The sequence below is a fragment of the Archocentrus centrarchus genome, chromosome 22, assembly GCF_007364275.1.
Source record: "Archocentrus centrarchus isolate MPI-CPG fArcCen1 chromosome 22, fArcCen1, whole genome shotgun sequence".
Lineage (NCBI taxonomy): Eukaryota > Metazoa > Chordata > Actinopteri > Cichliformes > Cichlidae > Archocentrus > Archocentrus centrarchus.
Genome location: NC_044367.1, coordinates 3,408,285 through 3,421,362, shown reverse-complemented (window position 1 = coordinate 3,421,362; position 13,078 = coordinate 3,408,285).

Here is a 13,078-nt window from a genome sequence, read left to right as displayed (position 1 = left end):
GTCATAAGATTCTGTTTTATCCATCCATCATATTTTTGATGATACTCTACATACAAAATATATATTAAATAATAAAGCAGCACTTAAATGTACTTAGTTACAATCACAAACAGTCCTTTTATAAATTCTTCTTATTAACTTAAAGTCTTTACAATAAACCAAGTTTTATACACAAAATTATTTTCCCCATAATTTACTTCAAGTGTTAATTGTCTTAGTTCCTTATAAAACAAGTAAGCATGTGATTCACATGTAATGTCTTCCTTTTAGGTCATTTTTGCTTGTCTGTCATGCTAAACATTGATACATCCAGCATGACAGGGACAGAGCAGGTTAATTTTATTTATAGAGCACAATTTATTACTTCACTGTTAACATGCTATCACCATTTGTCTTCTGGTGAATGTAAACTGGAGCAAACATTTTTTGTAGACTAAACTGAAGAGATTAGGATGCCAAAATCATAAATTCTGACTTTTTTCAGTGTTTGTACAAACTTTATCAAAACAGTATCTTATATTTAAACTAATGAATATATTAAAATGCATTGCACCTGTATCAGATGAAATGTCACTATTTACCCAAGGATTACATGCGAAACCATATCCCAGAGTATTATTTATCCCTGTTGTTATAGGCTGTGCTCTCTATGTTATTTCAGCAGCATTCACTCTCTAACACAGCCACAGGATAACAGGAGAGGATGAGCTGGGCCTGTGCTTCCAGGCAGATTTTATCCAGGCTTATAAATGCTGCTGTATATTTCATTCACATAATTGCTCTTTCATTTCTGTACTATGATTTTAAATGTTCATAGGGAGTAATATCTTTACCAGGTACTTCCTTAATTTTGTTGATGGTACTGTGGTGCCTGCAGTCCATGGATTTCCGTGGCGCTGCTTAACTCAGGAGCAATTCTGAAGCACAATGACTGCTATTGAGCACAGGCAGCAGATTAGTGTTGCATAATAAAGGGAAAGCTGTGGCGTGAAGGATGTGTGTCTGAGTCCAGATGTCCCCGGGCGTAAACGTTGCTGATTAGACTATAAAGCAGAGTTATAAACTCTCATCTTACACTGTGGAAATCTCATAACTATGTAGTACTTGTTCCTCTGATGTCATCTTATTTAAAAGTAAGCCGCCTCAGTTTTTGTTTAGTCAATTAATTTGCATTTTGTTACCACAGAAACAACTTGCAAATGGCAGCTACAGTAGATGCTGCTAACTGTGGCATAAGATGTTAAGTGTCTTCTCTAGCACTTAAATGCACATTAATTGCAGGCAATGCTTGTGCTGTTTGACTCTGTGCAAACCTGCATGGCATAATGATTTAATAAAATAAAATAAATTATGTATGATGATTTATGATGATAGTTAAGTTCAATCAGATTTAAGTTTGTTTAAATGGAGGCCACCTGTATTATTCAGTGGGTCAATAAATTATTGGATACATTTTTTGTAATTTTGCCTCTGTGCACCACCACAGTGGATTTTAAATGAAACAGAGACTCAGGGGTTTTAATTAAAGTACTGCACTAACTGTTAAGGAATTACATCCACTTTCATACAGAGCCCCCCATTTTCAGAGGCTCAAAAGTAACTAGATGGTTGATTAACAAGCACTTCCTGTTTTCTCGCACTGCAGGACAAATTAAACAGATAAAAGATTTGCTTAATTTACGAGAGGCTAAAGGCTGTCGATTGCACCTAGTCTAGTGCAATGTCTGTTATTAGCCTGGTGTTACCATTAAACATTTTTACACAAAAACAAAAAAAAATCCTAAAAAGAGAGCACAACAAAAGTTATAGAAAAACTGAACCCGTGGCTTCACACTGATAATCAGTTGATCAGGTCTCTGGATGAGGATTAGGCTAAGACTAAGGACTCACTTACATCTGTGTACAGCTGCAGACACCACAGTGTTTGGTTTTAATGATCAATTTTTCAAACCTGCTTGGAGTAAAACTGGAAGGTGTGTGTGTGTGTGTGTGTAATTTAAGTCACTGAGATCCAAACAGACCCTTGATTACTCATGGATGTGCAAACATTGACACTGTCATAAATCATTCATCTCTCTCTCGCTGTATCTGATGTCTGAGGTACAGAGACCTGCACCAGTGCCTCACAGCTGTCCCAGCTTTGCAGCACAGCAGCATTGCTAGCATTGATAGTGCTCAGTTAGCATCCGTACATGCTGTGCCGCTCAGGACACAGACTACTGCTAGTAGTGCTGTGGGTTGCTTTTTGTTGGTGTTGTTATTTTTTGTTTGTTTGGGTTTTTTTTTTTGTAACAATCTAATATTAATTCTCACAAATGTATGAATGGGAACAGTCTACAAACTTTTTTTTCTTCTTTAATTTTGGGTTTGAGCTCATACTGTACTTAAACCACATTCCAACATGACTCATCTAACCAGGCTGTTATTGGAGTATTTGAGGATCTGAGCACTTCCTCCAAAACTGTGGAACTATAGAGCTAATCAGGTTATGGGAAAGTGAAGGGAGTGCTGTTTTGGTGGCTTGTTTTGTTCTGAGCTCTTTCTCATTTCCTTTTTTTTTTTTTTTTTTAATTCAGAATGAAAGATGTTGAGAATCGGGTGCCGGGGTGGCTCAGTGGGTGAGCAGGTGACCCTGTACGCCACATGTCTATGGTGCAGGTGGCCCAGGTTTGCATCTGACCTGTGGCCCGTTGCTGCGTGTCTTCCCCTTTCTCTCGCTCTCTCCCAATTTCCTGTTTATGTCCACTATCCAAAAAAGTCTCTTTAAGGAAGATACTGAGAATCAAAAGGGCTCAAATCTAATGGACAATTCAATGAAAAGCTTTTTCATGGACAAGTGTTGTCTATTGTTTCATTTTTCTTCCTAAATGATGCAGATTAAAAGTCGAGTTGATTTCAAGTGTGGTGTTTACACCTGGAAGCAATTTAACTACACAGACTGTTATGGTGTTGTGTTCCTGTTGAGCTCCTTTGTGTTTCTTTGTGCGCATCTTTTCCCTGTGTCTCCTGTGTTTCCTTGTCTTTTTCTACCCGTTCATCCTTTGCTGTTTTATTTCCTGTCTTTGTCCTTTCTGTGATTCCATAAATGTTTCCGCTTGTGTCTCATTTTATCAGACCTCATTTTACAAGGTAGGATCAAAAAAGTTAGAGGGACGAGCTTCAGTGCTAGGTCCACTTTTACCTCTGCGGTGTTTATTGGATCTCCTCCACTGTGTTCAAACAGTGATCCTTAAACTGGATTTTTATTTTGAGGAATTGTATTAAGTCACATGGAGAGAAATCTGAGGAAGTGTAGGTAGCCAGGGAAGACTGCGTGTGTGAAAACAAAGTTGGGTTTTTGGCATTTTGACATGCACCATAAATGCTCTCCCACTTCAGGAAGCTACATTAGAAGTCTGCAATGACAGTCTCACCCCCCAGGGATGAACCCACTGTGCACAACGCTGTAAATGTGGAAAAAAATGATAAGTATGCTCCTGAGCTTTCTCCTCACCCGATGCACTGCCTTGAGGCGTGGAAAGTATGGACACCTCCGCTGAAAACTGCACAGCTGTAGCAGAAATGATCACTCACACAAAAGTTGTGTTCATTTGAAAGAGAACTAGATGTTTGCTCTCTGTTTGGGTTTGCGGTGTAATCACAGAAAGCAATCTTAAAATAGATGCTGGAATCAAAGTAGACACGCCTAAGAAGAAGACAACCTTGAAAGGTTGATCAGCCAAAATCATAATGTTTTTCATCCAGGTCCCTCTGTCTTTGTCAGATGGCCTGTGTGCGTTGTTTGTTTCCAGCCCCTGTGCATTTTGCCCTCATTCCTCATCCCATACTGCTCTCCTGGGTTGTGTCAAGTTTCTCTTTTGCATATTTATTTGTTCCCTGGCTGAACTTAGTTCATCAGCTTTGTGCACACAGCTCCCCTTCAGTTTTGCATGTAGTTTTTGTTTCCGTATCGGGGTCCTTTTGAACCGCACTTAACGCATATTATTAACACAATTGCAAATAATATGTTAATTTTTAATCCCTTTTAATGGCCTGAAGTTAGAAATACTTGTGGCATTGTGGAATAAATGAGAGGCTTTCCTACCAAACACTGGGTTAGGATTATTTTCTGTTTCAGGTTTTGCATGCTTTTGTTTGTTTTTGTGTGATGCAGGCCACACCCGTGTGGGAGTGGAGATTCTAGTGGAGCTGCCAGGTATTTCCAGCTTGAGTGTGGTAGTTTTCTGTTGGTCCCCATTAGAACTTATTTCTGTCTTACACTGAGGCAGATTTTGCAACATACTGACTTTTTTTTTATGATATTCCACTGCAGCTGTTTCAGTGCTTGACTGGAGGTCTTTCTGCCTTCAATTTACCTTTAAAACTGAAATCATATCAGCTTGATCATTGATCAGGTAACTGACTCAGACATTCCAAAATATTCCACTTATTTACCTTTTTAAAAACTCCCAGCTTGCTTTTGTGGTCCATCTGTATTTGAGGCACTGTCGCATCCATTTAATTGCATTTGGTGGACTCTGAGCAGAAAGTATAGCTCTTCTGTCACATTTTCAATAAACATGAGTGACCCAGAGCCGCTGGAAATCATGCATCACCTCATCCACAGAGGGAGCTGGATGCTTCGATTTGTGATCTCCATTTTTTTTCTCTCTCCTGTAATTCTGTTACAGGTTGACTTTAATTTCATCTGCAGTTCCTGAACTGGTCCTGGACAATTTTTGTCTGTCTTATCTGCTGTTTTTGTTCTTCAGGCTGATTGTTCTTTGTGTCTCCGCTCATAGAATCGTATCTTTACGGGACTAAGGATAAGGATATCCCTCCCCTATGGAATGATCGGTTCTTGGCTGGATGTTCTGAAGGGGTCTGTCTGTAGTATGGAAAGGATGCTGTGATCATCCACCATATTTCTTCTTCTGTGGATGCTGGTAAATGGTAAATGGGATGGTTCTTATATACTGCTTTTCTACTCTACTTGAGCGCTCAAAGCACTTTACATAGCAGGTCTCATTCACTCATTCACACACTCATTCATAAAAGCACTTTTTTTTCCATCGAAGTGCTTTCTATCTAACATTCGCACACATGTTCACACTCTGATGAACACTGTGCATTTCTTTTTCTCAGAATGCACCAAAACTGTTGATTTTGCTACTCCTAATTTTTCAGCCTTCTCTGATTATTTGTTTTTGCAGCCTAGAAATGATTCACTTGAATTAATTTACTCCTTTGAGTACATAATTTGGGTCCACAAAATCATAGAAGATGATGAGATGGATGACATGGCACTATTAAGTAAGCAACATTTTCCTGTCTTAACAGCCTATTAATAATAAGGTATAGGTCTGGAGCTGGCAGCGAGAGCTGAGGAAAAGAATCGTGGACTCCAGCAGATGCCTGTCACTAAGGTCTTTCAGCACTACCTTTTTACTTCAGCTCCAGGCAGACGTCTTCAGAAGCAGCGCGTCCCTTCTCTGTTTTGCTGATCAGTCTTTTGGTGTGTGCTGTCCTCTCCTATTGGCTGCAGTCTTGTAGAATGTGACACTTACTAACGCTCTCCCTCTCTGCAGGGTGACAAACAACCTGAGCTGACCTTTGCTTTTTGCCTCAGGTTCACATTCACAAGATGTAGTGGCTGATCGTCCATTGTGACCTCTTTTTCTTGCTCCAGGATATTGGTCTCAGGTGTGCAGGACTGTGCTGTTGGTGCATAATGATGGCCTGGTGCACATCTGATGCAGTGAAAACAGACGCGTTTATATGCACATTTATGCTGCACGTTCAATTGTCAGTTTATCAGGTTGTCACAAAACCAGTGACAAAGCTAGTATGCAAATTATAATTTTAATTACAACAATTAAGATAATAAACATGAGGAGTGAGGAAGCAAATGCTGAAATAAACTAAAACCAGGAGGTAAGAAGGTGAGGGAGACTGATTGAGCATTACTACCAGGCTTATTTAAGCTCTACACAGGTGTGCCCGAAACAGCCTCTGCCTGCAAACTCTGCAGGATAAATTCCTGTAGGGAGAAATATGAAGGGTCATAACAGCCCTCTCCTAGTTGGTGGTGTATGAATATTATTTAGCTAAATGTTCCCACTGCTATTTTTTTTCCCCTCATCATTCAAATGAGATCTACCAGGCAGTCAGGCAACATCCTGATACCTCTTCCAAAATGAAGCATAGAACTCAGTTTAAATTTGAAATGCTAAATTTTGCAGCTTCCTGTCCTCATCCACTTTAGGAAACACTGGGCTAATCTCCAGTAAATAAGGCCAGGATTTGCTCTGCTGTGTGCTCCTTTACAGTTCTTTGGCTGTTAGTCTCTCTGTTACAGTGCTAGTTTCACACACCCACACATGCACAGAAACATACACCACCCACATGAGTGTGTGGTGTCACCTTGTACCCATGGGCAGCCCTGGAGTGAAGAGGAATCTTAATGCTGCTACTGCTCATTGAAATGCACTAATGCTTACTGCTCATACAGCCTGAACACTGCAAGTGCTGGAATAATACAGAGTCATGCTATTTGGACAAAATATCACATTAGGCTGAGAATTTGACTAATGGAAATCAGATACATTCATGCCGCTCAGCCAGACTTGCAGTTTATGGGTGACCCAGACAGCTCAGAGGTTTTCTTCCCAGCAATCACAGACAGAGAATCACCTGACAGAGCTGTACATCTATTATCGGTGAGGCCTCATCACTGCATGAACTCTAAGCAAAGCTGCACTATATCTTTGATGTGTCCATTCTTTAAAATGATCCAGGATTGTTTTTGGTTTTTTTACCTTTGTACATATGGTTTAATATACAAAATTCTGAAATCCAGTATATTTTCTCCTTCACTTGCATCCTTTTATTGTTCTCATCCTGCATTAAATTCTGTGTCAGTAAAACATTCCCACCACAGTTCAGCTGGATCAGCTAATTGAAAGGGAGCGAGCTGCCCCAGATTCTTTTCTTATATTTAAATTCAGACTCTATATTCTTTGAGCGTCTGCCGTCATTGTTAAGTAGGTTTATTGTCTTTCCCCAGGATGATATGATAAAGAAAAAACCCTGCCAGGCTTCTCCTGCAACTTGCCCTGAGTGCATTTAGGTTCTCTTCAAGCTGTCATATCAGTGATTCTGCTGCACAGCCTCTTCATTCTTTTATCACTCACAGAGGCAGACTGGTTGTTGTGCATCTCAGCCATGATAGTCATAATGTTGGGGTTAGGGGTTGTGTGCGTGTGTGTGTGTGTGTGTGTGTGTGTGTGTGTGTGTGTGTGTGTGTGTGTGTGTGTGTGTGTGTGTAGGGATTCATGTTGCCTCTTTATGCATTATAAATTTCCCTCTGTCTACAGAGAATGGTGGAGTTGTATTTTAAACGCATTAACATCACTGAGCGTTGTGCCAGAAACTTAGGAGTTCAGTCTGATTCTGCTCTTAGCTTTGATGCACACATTAAAAAGTTCTCCAGTCTCGCTTCTGCGGCTCCCTCCTCTCTGGCATTAATGAAAGGTCACTCTTTCGCCTCCACCTGGTTCAGAATGCAGCAGCTCAGCTTCTTATGGAAGAAGCACGGTTCTGCGTTGGTCCCACGCACAGACTATGGAAAGCTTTGCAGATCATCATTTACATGTTGTACTGCAGCTGTTTATCCACACCAGGGGGAAGTGTTACAAACAGCTAGTCTGTGGGCTCCTTTTGCTTGCGTTGTTGTCGATCCTTGCCAGCCAAGAAGAGCAAAGTTATAACACACAAAGGGCCAAAGGGAAAACGAGTGTTAAAAACGGTGGAAAGTGTCCGCTGCAGCCGCTGTCTGTGGATGCTGTCTGTTGAAAACCCCTCTCCATTGGCTCAGCTTCGAACCACTGACATTTTGGTCAAAATTGAGACGTATATATATCAAATGAAAGCTCTTGATGTGCTATATCTACTGTCAAAATTACACAAGTAAAATAGTAATAGAAATAGAGTTATTCAACAAAAAAGAAAAGACGTAACTCTGAATGCAAGTTGGTGCCAAAAGGGTGTAAGTGCATTTATGACAAAGACAAGATTATTGTTCAGAAAGCATTGTGTCATAAATTTATAAAAAGGAACATGCTTGAAAAAACAAACAAACTAAAATCAGTATACAAAGTAAGAGCAAACTATGGTCATTTTTTGTTTTAGCTCTCCTGTAAAGTTAGTGAAATGTCACTTACGCTCCTATGGCTCTAAGCACTCGATATACCTACACAGAGCCTATGGACACAAACCACCATGAACTAACCATTACTGGTTCTAGCAGACAGCACCACCCCAGTGGCTCCCTGTATATTTCACAACTGATTTTAAGAGTTTACTCACTGCTTTAAAAATAGTCTGGCTCTGGCATCAAGCTACGAAGCAGAAATGCTGACCCTCACGAGCGAGTTCACAGTCTTAGATACTCAGGTGCTGCCGTGCTATATAAATAAAGTTTATTATTATTATCTAGATATGCCTCTGCACCATGGTAGATGAACAGGTAACTAGAAGAACCTAACTAAATTAGCATTAGTTAGCATTGCTCCAGTGGATTATTGGGTTAAAAGTCGCTGCTGTCAAAGTTGAACAGGAGACACGACTGATGTCATGGCTATGCTTTAGCTGCTACATCTGAGGCACATATTATCAGCGATTGCAGAGGTTTTTGAGTGTGTGCAGTGACATGTTTGTGCTGATTTTATTTATTCATGACCTACTGTGGTGTGTTGGTAACAATCCTTTGTAGTTTAACACACTGGGAAATGTAACAGTGAACAGCACAAACACATGCAATGCAGCAGAGCAGCTGCAGCTGTGCACAAGAAAAAGTGGTTGCATGATGGCAGATATCAAAATGAATAATAAAAGCATCATGTGAGTCATCTTGGCTTCCTCTAGTACCTGAACATTACCCTAAACTGGCGCTGCAGGATAACTGATAGCAACAATATTGTCAGTTCAGGTTGTGGTCATGTGTTTTTGCTGTAGTTTCTTCCTGTGTCTGTTAGTGTTCAGCTTTTCAACACTTGCCTTTCTCATCCCCGTGTCTGTGCTCCTGCCACTATGTCAAACAGGGGGAAAAAAAATCATGTTCAATGATGATAAAAGTAAAAGGCAACAGGCAGATGGCAAGAGAGTGTCAGCTACACATGTGAGAGCAGTGATTTTTTTTTTTTTTTGCCTTATTTTATCTTTGTGTTAGGATTTCTGCTCTGTGACTCATTCTGTTTTCAGTTCTCGCTGCTCAGGGGAGGGCAGAGAGAAATGAGGGGGGGAAACAGGTGAGGTAAGTTTTTTATATTTGTGCTGTCACAGATGGTTTTATGAAAGTAGGTTTTGGGCAAGATAAGAAAAGACGAAGGCAAAAGATAAAGACGGATACACACAGAAGATGAGCTTCAGAGAAAGGAAAACTGACAGGAAAGAGAGCACAGGAGGGAAAGGTAAAGATGAAAAGGGTAAGAGAGAAAAGTTAAGTGAGAGGAGGGAAGAGAAAGCAGGAGAGGGGTATGATGAACGGTACTGGATTTGTAGAAATGGGTTATAGAGAATGGGATATTGCAAATTTGTTTTTCACGTGTGTGTGCAGGTCCCTGAATATTTAATATGAAGTGAAGTAAAACCTCACCACTGCTTCTGGGAACTAAACTGCTATTTGAAATCAGAAATCTGCAGTTATTCTGCATGTTGTATTTTATCAGGGATGCTTCTGAAAAATGATCACTGTAAAGATATTCAAAGGAACAAGGAAATGGATAGTTTTGATAATTACAGAAGCTAGCCTATAATAAGAAAAGTGCTGCATGAAGTGGGTCAGTCCAAAAAATGCTAAATCCAACCCAGATTTAGAAATGGGGGAGAGTAGAGATGAGGACCCGACAAAGACCAAGGGAAAATGATACAGTCCATCCCTTTATATTTAGCTAGACAACAATTTACAGTATGAATAAAACATATATGAATGAACGCTTTAAGTACACAGCACTGCAGTACTTCTATCATGGATAATCCTTCCTCTTAGGTTAAAATGCACAAAAGGACAGGCAACTATATCTTTTCAGCTTGAAGGAGCTGGTAAAACTGCCCCTCCTGGTGAAATAAAATCTTTAAAAAAGTAAAAGAAAGTGACAGCTCACTGTTTAACACTGATCCATGAGGAGCTGGCATGATGTACAGCGTGTAGACCAGGGGTCTTCAACTCCAGGCCTCGAGAGCCGGTGTCCTGCAAGTTTTAGATGTGTCTCTGCTTCAACACACCTGAATCACATATAGAAGTCATTAGCAGGACTCTGGAGAACTTGACTGCATACTGAGGAGGTAATTCAGCCATTTGATTCAGGTGTGTTGATCAGGGACACATCTAAAACCTGCAGGACACCGGACCTCGAGGCCTGGAGTTGAAGAGCCCAGGTGTAGACAGTATAAGACACAGGTTGGAAAAATGAAGCCAAGTTCAAAGTGCATACAAACCTGGATTCTCTCTGGAGGTGGTGACAGCTGTGGTTGCAAAAAGACTTCCAGTCATACAGAAGTCTACGAGAAAATGTCTTTCTGTCTCCTCGACCTCTGGCCTGCTGAGTTTATGGGCACAGTCACTCATTTTGGATCACAAAACATTTTTTTTCTGTTTGTCTGCCTGAGTTTAAATGCAGCACCACCTTGGCTGGTGTGGACAGTCAGGGATTTACTACTATTTTGGTCTGTTTGTTCGATGGTACTAGAGATGTTTTTGCATTCACTGTCATACCCTACACTAGTGGTTAATTGTTAGAGCATCCAGTGTAACAGCTATCATCAGCATTTTGGTTAAACATAAAAATAGCTGTCAAGGAGATGAAGAAAGCCTCCTTTAACACTCTGATTGTGTGTCACAACAAAAATATGAAAGCCATAAATAGATTTCATCTTGCCAATCAGGTGTCTTTCATCATAAAAATACAGAATAAACACAATTTAAAAAAAAAAGACTTGATAGACATCTGATTATCTTGGTGGAAATCCAAGCTTTTGTAATCCTTTTATGATGAGGAAACTCAGTGGTGTTCATTGCTAATTGTTAATCACAGCCTGCTCTGAGGTGTTTTCATTTTTTATTACTCACCCGTGTCTTAATCAGTATCCATAAAAAGTTTGATTCAATTGAGCATTATTTCAGATGGAAAACTAATGTGACTCTGATGGAGGCTGATAGTCGCTGGCAGAACACACATATTGAAAATTAATGGAAAAATACATAATGTATGACTATGACTGCCCAGTGTAGCCTGAGGAAGGGAAAACAGGGGAAGCCTAACAATTAGCTACTATCTGCACCAAAATAAAGCATGACTTTTCTGTTGCACTCCAACATTAAAGTGTGGTTGTAGTCAAAGATTTTGACTTTAAGTGCCAGTGCTCTGAAGACAAAAAGCTTTCATCTTAAAAATTAACCTTATTGGACTCAGGAATATCTTTAAAACACCCTTCAAAAATGAGAAATAAGTCAAAATGTTTCCTTGACTTGCCCAACATCTTTTTAAAGTGGTGCTTTTCACAAGCCTGACTCAGCCAGTCAAAAACTCTCACAAACCTGGCAGTCATAAACATCATCCATCCGTCTGTCCATCCATTTTCTTCATCTTATCCTTTTCAAACAGGCTACATTTATTTATTTTTAAAATATTTATTTTATTGTTGTGATTTACTTCTTTACCTCATTAAATTCAGCTGTTGAACTGAGTAGTACAGGTCCAATAGGAGCAGTGTCACTGAATCATTGTTATAAGGCTGTTATTTAGTCTCTGCTTTACAGTTTTTGGTTAAACAGTAAAGGTCAAAATGGGAATTTTTGCTGGAGTTATTTAAATCCAATGCTGGCCTTGCGAGGGATTATTTACTGCATTTCAAAATTTTCCCAAGTCTGTAATAAATTTAATTAATTGATCCACTGGCTGATCACTTTGGCCTTACAGCTGTGGAGCTGTTACAGCTGAATTTGGGGACATTTTTCTCATGGAAGTTTTTTTTTTTTTTTATGTTTGTGTTCTAAGGGCATAAGCAAGAGAAGATACCACACACCCTGCCATTCAGTTCACAATCATATGCCTGAAAAACAAATAGAAGGAAACATATGTGTAAAGCCATGGTAATAAACTGATAAGCATCTACATTGAACTATTTGAGTGCTCATCCCAGACATGTTGGAAAACTGACCCAGGAGATGGCAGCTTTGGTTCCTGTCAGGTCTTATTTCCTGGGAAATTCATGGAAACAGAGCCGCTTATTTTAGGGCTAATGTTGATCTCTGAGCATTTATCAGACGAACTGAGAGACTGAACCAGGATTTGTTGATTTAACTAAAAACACAAAGGGAAATACGGGACAAAGGGAAATGCAGGAGTAGTCTGTGGTGATGAACAGTTCCTGTACTGTTCCTTTGTTGTTAAAAGAGCATTGCTGCGAATCTGTTGTAGACACAGTCTTACCAAAAACACACAACAAAGAGCTTACAACTCCCCAATAATCCACAGCTGTGGGCCTACTTCACAAAGCAAGGTCACAGATGGCTACTAATGCCCCAGTCACAAACCCATCAACCTCTATCTTCATCTCCACCACTGCGCACTCCCGAAACACACACTCCACACCACCTTCTGCCTTTTTGAGAGACTAAATGAACCTGAGCAGATTTTTCCTGTCATGAGTTGCTCCATGTTGCAACATAAAGTCTTGTCAATAAAAACAGATTCATATGGAAGTGCAAAGCAAAGTTGACAGTCACCTGTGTTTAATGATGTCTGGTTTGTGCGTGTGTGTTTCATCACTGCGAGGCAAGAAAGACTTTAGGAGGGAAAAGGGTTAAGATACACTGTTACCTACAATGACCTGCTATGAAGTGGGTACACTGGTACATCTTATTTATGGAATTCTCCAATGAGCCCATCATGAAGCAGCAGTGCAAAGCAAAAACTACTGCAAATACACAACTGAAGTTTCAGTTAAGGTTTTAGAATGAGGAAAATGTGATCCCGGTACCTTTGAGTGTGTTAGGGTTTTAGGATCTCCTGGGATTCTCATTACGAGAGAGGTCAGA